This window comes from Silene latifolia, chromosome Y, assembly GCF_048544455.1.
Source record: "Silene latifolia isolate original U9 population chromosome Y, ASM4854445v1, whole genome shotgun sequence".
In the NCBI taxonomy this organism is placed as follows: domain Eukaryota; kingdom Viridiplantae; phylum Streptophyta; class Magnoliopsida; order Caryophyllales; family Caryophyllaceae; genus Silene; species Silene latifolia.
Window position 1 is genome coordinate 252,541,274 of NC_133538.1, and position 11,914 is coordinate 252,553,187.

Consider the following 11,914-nt stretch of genomic DNA (forward strand, 5'->3'; position numbering starts at 1 on the left):
CGAGTCATCGACCGTGTCAATTATAATTATCGTAGTTCACCGCTTTAGTTCACTTAAAACGTGATAGATAATAAATTGACAAGACCTCTCACATATAATAATTGAGATAAAGCCTTACCAAATAGTAGAAACCCATGAAGTACCAATTTCATGAGGGAGTTAATCCGGCTTCACCGTAATACAAACCTTGTTACGTTGGCGAAGTGGGGTAGTAAAATGTTATTACATCGAAATTTGGATTGAGCTCAACGGAAGTATTGTTGACCGTAGTCGCATGTGTTCCGGGCTAAAGATGAGAATTAGAGTAATTTTTATCGACCGAGAGTTCTAAAAGTAGAATCGATTAAAAGGTTAATCTACCGAGTTATATTAATAAGGGATGAATCGGCTCACCGTGCCCGAGTTAATATGAATTTGGATCTCGGAATCATTTATGTAGTTGGGTGGAGGTCACTATATAAATGCAATACTTGTAGTTAAATTTACGAGTATTATTGAAACGATAGATGATAATTAATTCCTTCATTTCCTATTTTGTAGTCAAATTTGTTTTATCAATCGCAATGGCAACTCCAATCACGTCCGCATCCACTAGTTCCGCCACGCTTACCAATGTGTCATGGCTCCGATCCTTCATGGATCGATGTAAGTTAGAAAAGAATGGGTCTAATTTCGCCGATTGGGACGCGCAATTTCGCTTGGCCGCGCAAGGTGATGACAAGCTTCGTTACCTTACCGAGGCACCACCCAATGAAATTACTACTAGGTCCACCCCCGCCGCTAGGCAAACCTATGAGGTTTACCAAAGAGAGTCGGCCGCGATCAAAAATGTGTTGATCTTTGCTATGGAGGCCGAACTCCAACGAAGTGCTATAAATATTAGCACCGCTCATGAGATCTACATGAAACTTGTGAACATGTTTTCACGAGCTCCTAGGGTCATTCAATATGAGGCGGCTTCCGCATTCTTTGATCTTAACATCAAAGAGGGCCAAAAGGTGAGCCCACATGTGCTCAAGTTGATGGAGCATGTTGAGACCTGAAAATTCATAAGGTGGAAATTCCCAATGAACTCGTAATTGATCGAATTCTTCATTCCCTCAGCAAAATCAAAGCATATGTTCAATTCCGGGTGAATTTTAATATGCAAGATAAGAAAGTTTCTCTTGATGAGTTGCACAAAATGCTTGTGCAATCCGAAAGGGACATGGGGCTAAGTGTTAGCACCACCAAAGATGTGCTCAATGTCAATCATAAGAGCAAAGGAACTTTCAAGAAAAGTTGGAAAAAGGGAAAGAAGCGAACTCCCAACAGGAACATAGCTAAGACTTATGAAGCAAGCTCCTGCAAGCCCAAGTACAGTGCCTCCTCCGGGGACAAGTGCCACTATTGTTGTGGTGTTGGGCATTGGAAGAGAAACTGTTCCAAGTATCTTGGCGACATCAAAGCTGGAAAGGTTATTCCAGTAGGTATATAACTATCCCTATCTTTTATGTTTCAATCTCAATTAGTATGTGATACAAGTTGTGATGATTACCCTTTTTATTGTAAATAGGGCCCCCTCATAGCAAGGACAAAGGCAAGGAGAAGCAAGTCTAGAGGATCACGAGGAAAGCTAGAGTAGCCGACCATGGTGATGGATCAATGCAAGCTTGGCTTTTAATTTGCTTTGTCTTTAATTTTATGATGAATTTCATGTTTTTAGAACTATTTTGATTTCCTTGTGTGACTTGGAAATTGGTTTGTATCCTTTAAACACGGGTTGTATTTTGGATATTGGTGATTTGGTTTTCAACCCAAATCACTTGTTTTATTATGTTGTTTGTTCTAAAATCATCATCATTGATTACTTGCGTATAGAAACATTAGATAAACAACTCAAATTGATCAAGTAGATGATTATGATGATGGGATCATTATATGTCCATAAGCTATGAATCTGATTCTCCTTATGTCTTTGTTACTTAAAGTAACAACTTATTTATATAAGATCAATTCTAAAGTTGTAATGAGTTTTTGAACTCATCAAGTAGGGAATTCACGATACCAAATGGACATATTATTCTAATTAGATGGTCAACCATGAGATACCTAGAATAGAGAGTCTATTAAACAGATGACATGGATAAGACTCGTATATTATCTAGCTTCCATGTTAGGATGGCCTTTTGAAAGTTAATATATAGTCTTGGAAAACTCCTAATACTCCGTTAAATATATGTTTGTGACTCACAAAGCTATCTCTCAAGAAATTAGATGTATTTCTGAGAGATAGAGTGGGAGTAGAATGTATCGTCACAAACATCTCTTATAGTTGAAATGTTACTTTGTGAAAGTAATAGAATTAGAGAGTGGGAGTTGGTATTGAACTATTATCTATGAAGATAGTATGAGAGCATAGTTCAGCGGTAGTTTATCGCACATGTCTTATTGTACAAAAATATTACTTTGTGAAAGTGATTATATCTTGACCTTGTTACATACGAGCCGAAGCATTACAATCCGAAAATTGTTACTCGAAAGTAGATTTACTTAAAGGAAAGTGTCTCCTTAAAATGAATAGAGCTTTAGAGTACATAAATGCATAAGATTTACATGAAGATGTTGATCAAGATAAATTGCGTTAGGAATTGCCGCATTTCATTTTTATGAAGAATGGCAAATAAAATTCGCTTTTCTAAAATGGGAATTTAGAGAAGGAAGTGTTTAAAACACAAAACCTTAGATGAAGATCTAAGAATCCTAACATATTATGCGTAGCTATCTTAAGTGATCACAAGATGGTCTTAAGCTAGCATTAAAGGATTATACTTTACGTTCATAGTGAATTGTTTCATTCACATGATTGAAGAATCATGATATACATGAAGTTAAGTGGGAGCTACAATTGTTTCTCCATGTCTTATATGTTGATAACATATTACTTATTGAGAATAATATACCAATACTCTCTTCTGGTAAGAGTAATTGGAAGACTTGGAAAGGGATGCAAAGTATTCTAGATTTTGAATCTATGTGAGAGTAAATTGGCATAGAGTTGAGAGTCTTATGAAGATAAGTTATTTCGTATCTGTTTAACATCAACAAAGTTGAATGGCTAATTCATGATGATAAAAGTGGAATTACTATGATGAAATCATAGTCGTTCACTAAACCCATTAAGTTGTTGATTACATGAAATCGATTGCTAATGTTTCCGCCATTAGAACGATTATGTATGCCAACAGACCTTTTCTTGTGATGTACCATTTGCTAGGTACATTATGAGTCAATAATAAGTTAATTCATAAGATGGGCTTGTGAAAGCCTTAAAGTACAATTGATGACTTGTACACATGTTTGAATGATAAACTAAGTTAAAGTGTTGAAGGGTTGCACCAACTTTAGTTTCCAAGCTTAAAAGGATTTGATGAAATCCTAAGCAAATGTTATTGACAAAGGAGTAAGAAACTAAGAAATGTGTTTTAGTTTCGCGCATTGCAAATTCTACAAAAGGAATCTAAGTAAGTTGTGATAAAATGGTCAACGTAGGGATTAAGGGTGAATCCCTCTACAAATGACTTTATCACAAGTTATGCGATAACAGTGTGAGCTTCTTTCAAGTTAAAGAGCTCGGGTTTAGTATGAAGTCTAGACATATACTTAGAGAAATTCATGTCATTAAGAGATGTCATTGATGTCATTAAGAGATGATATTGAATGGAAGGAAATAGCAATTAAAAGGTTGGAATATATGGATATCAGGTATATCCACTTGCCAAGCTTGCATTGCATTTTAACTAATGTTATACAACACTGAAGATTGTAAAATATGAAATAGTAATAGTGTATTGACTGTTCATATGTGATAATCACATTTATCGTTTGAGTTTTATTAAACTCACCTGCTACCTTGTCGTATCCAAATGGGTTGTAGAGACAAATTGAACACCATTAAAGTGAACTGGATTGACATGGTATTCGCCCCTAGTTACTTATATGAGGTGACGTCTCCAAGTGACTAGAGTGTGATGCGATTGATGGCAAGTTCAAGTGCCATAGAGTCATATGGGATGATTAGTCGATCACATAGGCAGACTGTATGGGACAATCTGTCGGGCAGTGACCGCTTATAGAGTTCTGGTAATTCATAAAGCCTGGTCGTGGCAAGAGCTACTATAGTATTCTTATGAGTCAATTCTTTTGACTAGAGATTATTCGCCCAAGTTCGCACAACTTCTGATTAACTTTGATTTATACTCTACGATTTCTTAAATGAGGTCAAACTGGGTATATTTTGGGTTATGATGGACTGTGGCTGAACGAAGGGAATAGGGCGATAGGAATTGTCCACCCCTTGTCAGGGTTGTTTGAAATCTCAAGGCCACTCGAGGAGTAGTTAACTGGAAATGCGTGGCCACGCTCGGAAGGTTTCTTTGATAGATAATTTCGGTCAGACAGTTAATCTCCAGATCGAGAAAACCACTCAAGATATGATCAAATGTAAGTACGACCTGCAAGACACCTTGCATTGAGTGGGAGATTGTAATAGGACAAGAGAATTGGTGACGCACACTTGTCGAGGACAAGTGGGAGATTGTTAGGAAATGTGTCCTCAACAATAGTGCGATCACATGATTTAAATATCATAATTAAATCTCAAATTAAGAATACGTGAGGGATGATTCTTTATACAGTCGACTGACCGTCATTAATCGGTAATGATTGGCTAACTAGAGTTTGACATTACTGTCGTGTGACGGTGGTGGTCAGTTGATCCCTTTAGGTCACACCTATAGGAAGAGGCCCAAATAGATATTTAATTAATTGTATGCGATACGAATTAAATAATTCCTTAATTATGGGAGTGCAATTTTGCGTCTTATTTTAATGTGATTAAATAAAGATTAAATTTAGTAATTAAGTGTTATATTACTAAATTAGTTGAGGTATTAATATAAGTTTTCAGGTAGAGGTAATTAGTTATTTAAAGTTACAAGAAGTTGTAATTTTAACTAACTAGTAATTATGGGACCCATTATATATTGATATAATGGTAGTATACTACTAAAAAAGTGGAGTGTATATTATATTATTAATTGGAATATTTAAGTGTTAAATGATTACATTAATAATTAAAAATGTAAGATAGTTGAACATATGACTTATAAGCATTTGTGGGACAAATGACAAAAGGCAAAAATGGACCATAAAGGGTCCATTATTTCGGCCAAATGAGAGCAAAAGATGCTCTTGTTTTGTCTTGTTCATTTTGTTATAACAATGTGTGATAGTGACTTATCCATGACATATCTTACAAAGCTTAAATCCTACACTCTACCTACACAAACTATAGACTAAAAACAAAAGGCAAAAGATTCCTCCTTTGCCTTATGCCAACCGGTTTTGGCATTACAAAAGGAGGAATTTTGGTTGCTCATTTTGTTACTTCTTGTCTTGCTAGTGAATGCTTATATCTCTCTAGCTTTCTCACATGCAAAATTCATACAAGCTCTCAATAAATACTAATACACTAAATCTATTACTAGAAGTAGTAATATAAGAATATTAGTATTATTAAGGTAATATTTCTACTACATATCTAGTTAATATTAGTAGAGATTTTTGGGATTCATCTTGGGTGCAATTTATTGGAGTGACTTCTAAACTTGGAGTCTTAGGAGGATCATCCATCATTATAAGCTCAAGAACAAGCGAAGGAAGGTGACCTTACTTGTGCCCAAATTTCGAACCATTTAACAATGTAAGGAACATTGTTTTTCTTATAAATCTCTCATTTTGTTATGCATGCACTAGATCTAAAGAACAAATAATTAACAAGTTAATTAGTTCACTATTAGAGGAGTCTAATAATAGGTATATGAACCTAACATAAATAAGATTCAATTTAGTAATTAATATGTTATATTACTAAAATTGATTAATGTTTATGAAACAATTGAGATAAGAATAATTAGTTAATCATAATTACAAAATGTTGTAGATTATATTAGCTAGACTAAATGTGACCGATTTGTTATACATGTAATTGTGAATTACTTGTTAATTTGTTAAATGTAATTTATTTGTTCAAAAATGATATTTAATTTTTTAAATATGCATTAATATGTTTAATGACATGTTACATGTCACATGTCACAACATATTATAAATGACAAATTAAAAAGATAAAATGGAGTTCAATTTTAGTGAAGGAAACCGGTTTTTGGTAGGGTTTTTGGTGGTTGATTGTTTTTAATTGTAAAAACATAACGATAAGACTTATGACCTAAAAAAGCTACCCTAGTTTTAGGGTAAAACAAAAAGCAAACCACACACCCTAACCAAGGTATGAAAAACCGGTCTCCTCTCCCCTTTTATGAGCATGTGATGTTCTCATTTCATTACTCTTATGTAGTATATGCACAAATTTTTTCATGCATGAATACATTCTAGTCCTAAAATTTTTTAGGTCATTTTAGATGATTTATGGAATTTTATTGCCCATTTTTGTAATTTATTGGATAATAATAAACATTTTAATGATAAAATGGTTATTTAATAATTAAAAATAGTTATATGTTGTTTCTGGCCACGAAATTTTAATATGATCTTACATGCATATTTTACTTATTGTATGTAAAATTTGAAGTTAATGTGATTTATTTTGCACGATTTATGATTTTAATGGTTAAAATGGAATAAATCGAGATTATATAAGCTAAAAATTAGCTAAAACAAAATTTATGGCATGAAACTTTTCCCCAAAGTTGCACACATATTTAGAACATTAGATGTGAAAAAGAAAAATTAATTTTGTGTGTTTATTGATTTTTATGTGATAAAATCGATAAAAGGCAACTTTGTTAGTCATAAAATTAAATTCGAAATTTTTAGTTGGATTTATGTTTTTCCAAGATCTAAGTTGTAAAAATTATGATTTATGCTATTTATTCATGAAATAAATTAAAAATGCCTTGTAATCAATTTTTATTCAATTTTTGGGATCTTGGTCATATTCCAGTATATAAAAAATTTTGATTTCGAATTTTTCCAAATTTTGATGATTTATTGGGAATTATTTCTTAATTGTTAAGATTAATAAGATTATAATGAGCAATAATGTAAAACCAAGTTAGATTATTGTCAAATCTTAGTGTAGACTAATATTTGAGTCCTAAAACAGTTAGGGTAATTAACTTAGGTTTAAATTTGATTCAAGTACTATTTTTTGATTCTATTAAGTTAAAGTCACGCATTTCAATAAAACCAAAGCGTTACACGATATATTCTAGTGGGGCGATTTGGCACATTCAGTTTTGCATGTTGAATACATATATAATGCTGCATATTTATATAGATGTATGTCATTTAAATTTATGTAATTTTGAATCATGTAATTTGTCTTAGTATGGCCTTAGTTTTTAATCGGTATTACCCATAATGTAAGGGAATATCGATTCGGTTGTAATTTTATTGTGATCTCTCATTACCGTTTTGTAATTTAATAGATTTAAATTTTTATTACAAATGTATAATAGGAATAGCTATGTATTTTATTATTATTTTTGTAATTCCGGAGTTTCTTAAAGACGGAGCCATTCTGAAATGAGTTCCGATCAAGACGGTGTTTCCTTGGGAGGCGTGTCACATGAAGTTCAAGGGACCAAAGGAGTTGGTTTCCGAATATGTAATAGATTATTAGATTTTCTATTTTAGGAAAGGCCATACTAGGAAATTGGTTTTCTTTATATGTTCTATTTTATATGTTTGCATGCATGCCAAATCGCCATAACATCTCATGTATATCTTTTATATCGAATCATCGACCTTGTCAATTATAATTATCGATAGATCACTAATTTTGTTCACTTAAAAGAGATAGATAATAAATTGACAAGCCCTTCACATTTCTAAAATTGAGACTTAGCCTTACCAAATAGTAGGAACTCATGAATCCCAATTTCATTAGAGGTACAATACGGTATTGAAATATATTACTGGGGTGCTTTCTTTTAATGTTGGGTAAGTGGGGTAATAAAATGTTATTACATTTCGAAATTTGGTTGATCTCAACGGAAGTATTAGAGGGACCGTTGTCTCAATAGGTCCGGGCTAAAGATGAACTTAATGTAATTTCATCGACCGAGAGTTCTAAGTGTAGAATCGGTTAAACGAGTTAACCCACCAAATTGTATTAGTAAAGGTTGTAGAGGGACCGTTGTCCCATAATCGAGCTAGTATGAATTTGGGTCTTGGAATCGTTTATATAATTGGGTGGAGGTCATTATATAAACGCTAAAACTTGCTAAAAACTTTCATATATTACGATGAATGTTAGTTTTCCTACTATTTCGTTATTTAAATTTGTTCTATATCTTTGCTCCTAGACATATACGATGTCATTTCGATTTTAACTTATCTCTCCATTAAACCACTATAGCTAAAGACAACTAGAATCTCCTTTCTAAAGCCTCAATCAAACCGTTTACATAAGGTATGGACTAGCTCCATAGAAATCGTTCTATTCCATAGAACTCCATAGGAATTGTCCTATGTCATATAAGATTAGCATCTTAAATTCCTAACATACCTATGTATGATTTCTTGTGAAGACGTATGAATAGAAGTAATGATTAGTTAAAATATGTTTTGATGATATCTTCTATGCATCCACGGTTCAAAAGTCTTATTGCTGAACCTAAACACTTGTCATCAAGCACTTAATTAGTTAAGAACATGACAATGTTAAATTGGTTAATTGATTTGTTAGAAATTTAGATTAACCAAATACCACAATAGAGTTAACCCTTGTGAAGGATTAACAAGGAATTAATATGAAGATAAGTCTTCATCAAGTAGAAATTCTTGAAGTCAGTGAGAGCGATAAGAAGTAAGTACCTATCTTAATTGTTAAGGATAGAACTGGGCTCAAAAAGGAAAGTATTAGACACTAAAATAGATACAAACCCCAATTAAGTAAAGATCAAGGAAGTTGTGTAACACTACGGATTTTACTTGGTGACTACTCGACCGAGTAGCGCCTACTCGGCCGAGTAGTGCTGAGGTTGTGTGTTGTTTTGGTTCTGCCGAGGAACACTCGGCCGAGTATAGTTAACACTCGACCGAGTATGGGACACTCGGCCGAGTATACACTTACTCGGTCGAGTGCCCGGTTTGGCGGAGTGTTATTTCGACGGTTTGATTAGGGAATGTTTAGGGTATTTTATATTTCCGCGTCAGTTTCTAATATCATTTGAAAGCTTTATCATTCTACGATCTCTCCCTAATCACTCCCTAATCATCCTCATATCTCGTTGTGTGTGCAAATCGTCGTGATCCTTGCGTGTAGTCTCTTATTCTACTGTTTGTAAGTTTCATTCCCTTGTCATTTGTATTCTTTTGGGGTTACTGTATATATGGAATTGGGGGAAATGGGATTGTGCAATGTGTAATTGTAGTATGTGATTATTGTTGTAGGTGACGACGTGATATTTGTTATGCATTTGTGTGGTTGATTACTGAAGATAGCGGATTGCGAAAAGGTAGGGTTTCCCTACTCGGTTTTCATGTCAATTGATTTGAGATTGTGCTTGTTGTAATTGTTGTTATCTCACGATCATCGGAGTATGGAGATTGTTGTGACGATGTTGGTATGAGCGGATTGAGATGGTTGTGATGTCATGTGATTGTGATTGTGGTGGAGTCACTTGCGGGAGTGGCTTCACACCCTAGTTCGCCCTCCGTGGAACCCGCCACGGGAGGGGATGTGCACATTAGGGACGGGGATGGTTAGTCACTCGTTGATGAGTGGACTAGGTGGGGATGGGTCTGCGGTCACCCATCTGGCGGCGAGGATTACATTGCGATGGGTAATCTGGCGGGGCTACACACTTCGGTGTGTAGTCGGTTCATGTGCGTGAGATCGATGATCGGCCAGCGATAATGTTGTTGTCTTATATTGATTGAGTAGTAACCGACCCCGTGTTGTTGTTTTGTAAAACTGCGGTGATCCATTCGGGGATGGTGAGCAGATTGTGACAGGTGATACATTTATTGAGCTTGGGGGCAGTCATGGGAGAGTCACCACGCTGGATTAGATGACACCATCACGAGCTTTAGTTATTGTTTTGGTAGTTGTTGCCATTTGGATAATTCGTTTATTAGATTTTGGAGACTATGTAACCTTTATAATTACCGCATTAATAAATGTGTTTGGACTGTTGCTTTTGATATATACTAACCTCGGGCAACCGAGATGGTAACAACCTTTCATGCTGGGGTAGTCCTGGTAAGGTACCTTGGTATGAGGGGGTGTTTACAAAGTGGTATCAAAGCCGACGATTCCGGCACCTAAAACAAATGAACCCAATGAACTTAGGGAGTCTAAATAAAATGAACCCGGGGAGAGTTGTTTGGAGCTACCGCAAAGACTTGGGAGACGTCCCGGAGTCGCATTAAGGCCCTTACAATCTCAAGCCGGTCACATGGGGGAAAATTTTGTATGTTGAGTCATGTGTGTGTAATACTTGTAACTTGAGCCTTGTATTGTTGTTGGATGAAATGAAAGGATCTGACCATGGTGGTATATGATAAAGGAAGTGCGTAGTTGCGTGTGATGTAACTGGAGCATGTTATGTGGTTTCTTGCTTGGCTTTTGAAACGGGGTGTAGAGTGTCATATATAGATGGAAAATCTTGTTTAATTGTGTTAACGAAAGGTGAAATAATTGGAGTATATGTAATGTGAGGTAGGATGTATTTATATGATCATGATGATGTTAATGTTTGGTTGTTAGTAGTAGCATGTGTTTAAGCTCATGTGTCTATGCATATGAATGTCATGTTTAATTTTCATGTGAGAATGATAAAAGTTCATCCATGTACTGGTATTTAGAAGTATTAAGTTGTTTTTGTTGCCTTATGCATGTTCAAGTTGTTTTGGCATTAGAAAGCTTGATTTATCTGAATACCGATTACGGAAGGGTTGTCTTAAAACTGTTATAAGTCAAGTTCGAGAAATGATATTGCTGTGATTCCAAGTTGAGGTGATAGCTTGTCCTCTTACGATTCTAACGATAGGTCACACGCCCAGAATGACCAAGTAACGAGCGAGATATGACTGTTTTACGAAAACTGGACGGGCCGAGAATCGAAGCTTATACTCGACCGAGTAGTCCCTACTCGGCCGAGTGTCTTTTATACTCGACCGAGTATTCCATATTCGGCCGAGTAATCTCCCTGTGATAATACTGTTTAGCGTCTGGAGTTGTGAACTCGGCCGAGTAGTCGTATACTCGACCGAGTAAGGTCTACTCGGCCGAGTATTCCCAATACTCGACCGAGTAATCCTTCTGCGGCAATTGAGTTGCTTCTGAGTCGAAAACTCGACCGAGTAATATAGTTACTCGACCGAGTACCTTGTACTCGACCTAGTATGTTATGTACCCGATTGAGTACGTCATTGGGCGGTCACTTTGAGTCGGTGGCTATGTTCTTACTTTTGTTTTGAGTCGGTGGCTATGTTCTTACTTTTGTTTTGAGTCGGTGGCTATGTTCTTACTTTTGTTTTGAGCCGGTGGCTATGTTTTTACATTGTTTTGAGTCGTAGGGTAGATACACATGTATGTTTTGAGTCTTAGCGCATTTTTTTTATATGTGAGACGGTCTTGATACGTAAGTTTAGGAAGTTATGGCATGGAGAAATGACGGCTTATGAGGGACATGTGTTGGGTAAGGAAGACATGTGTTAATGTGGTTGTGAAGGATAGTGGAAAAAGAAAAGGGAAGAATGGTGAGCTAATCGAGGTAAAGAGCATGTTTTGTGAGATATGATGAGTGAAATAGTCGTGTATTGAGTAGTATAAAAGTAAGTGTATATGGGCAAGGGTGATGTAAGTGTAAAGAAGCATGAGAATGAAAGATTGAGATGAGAG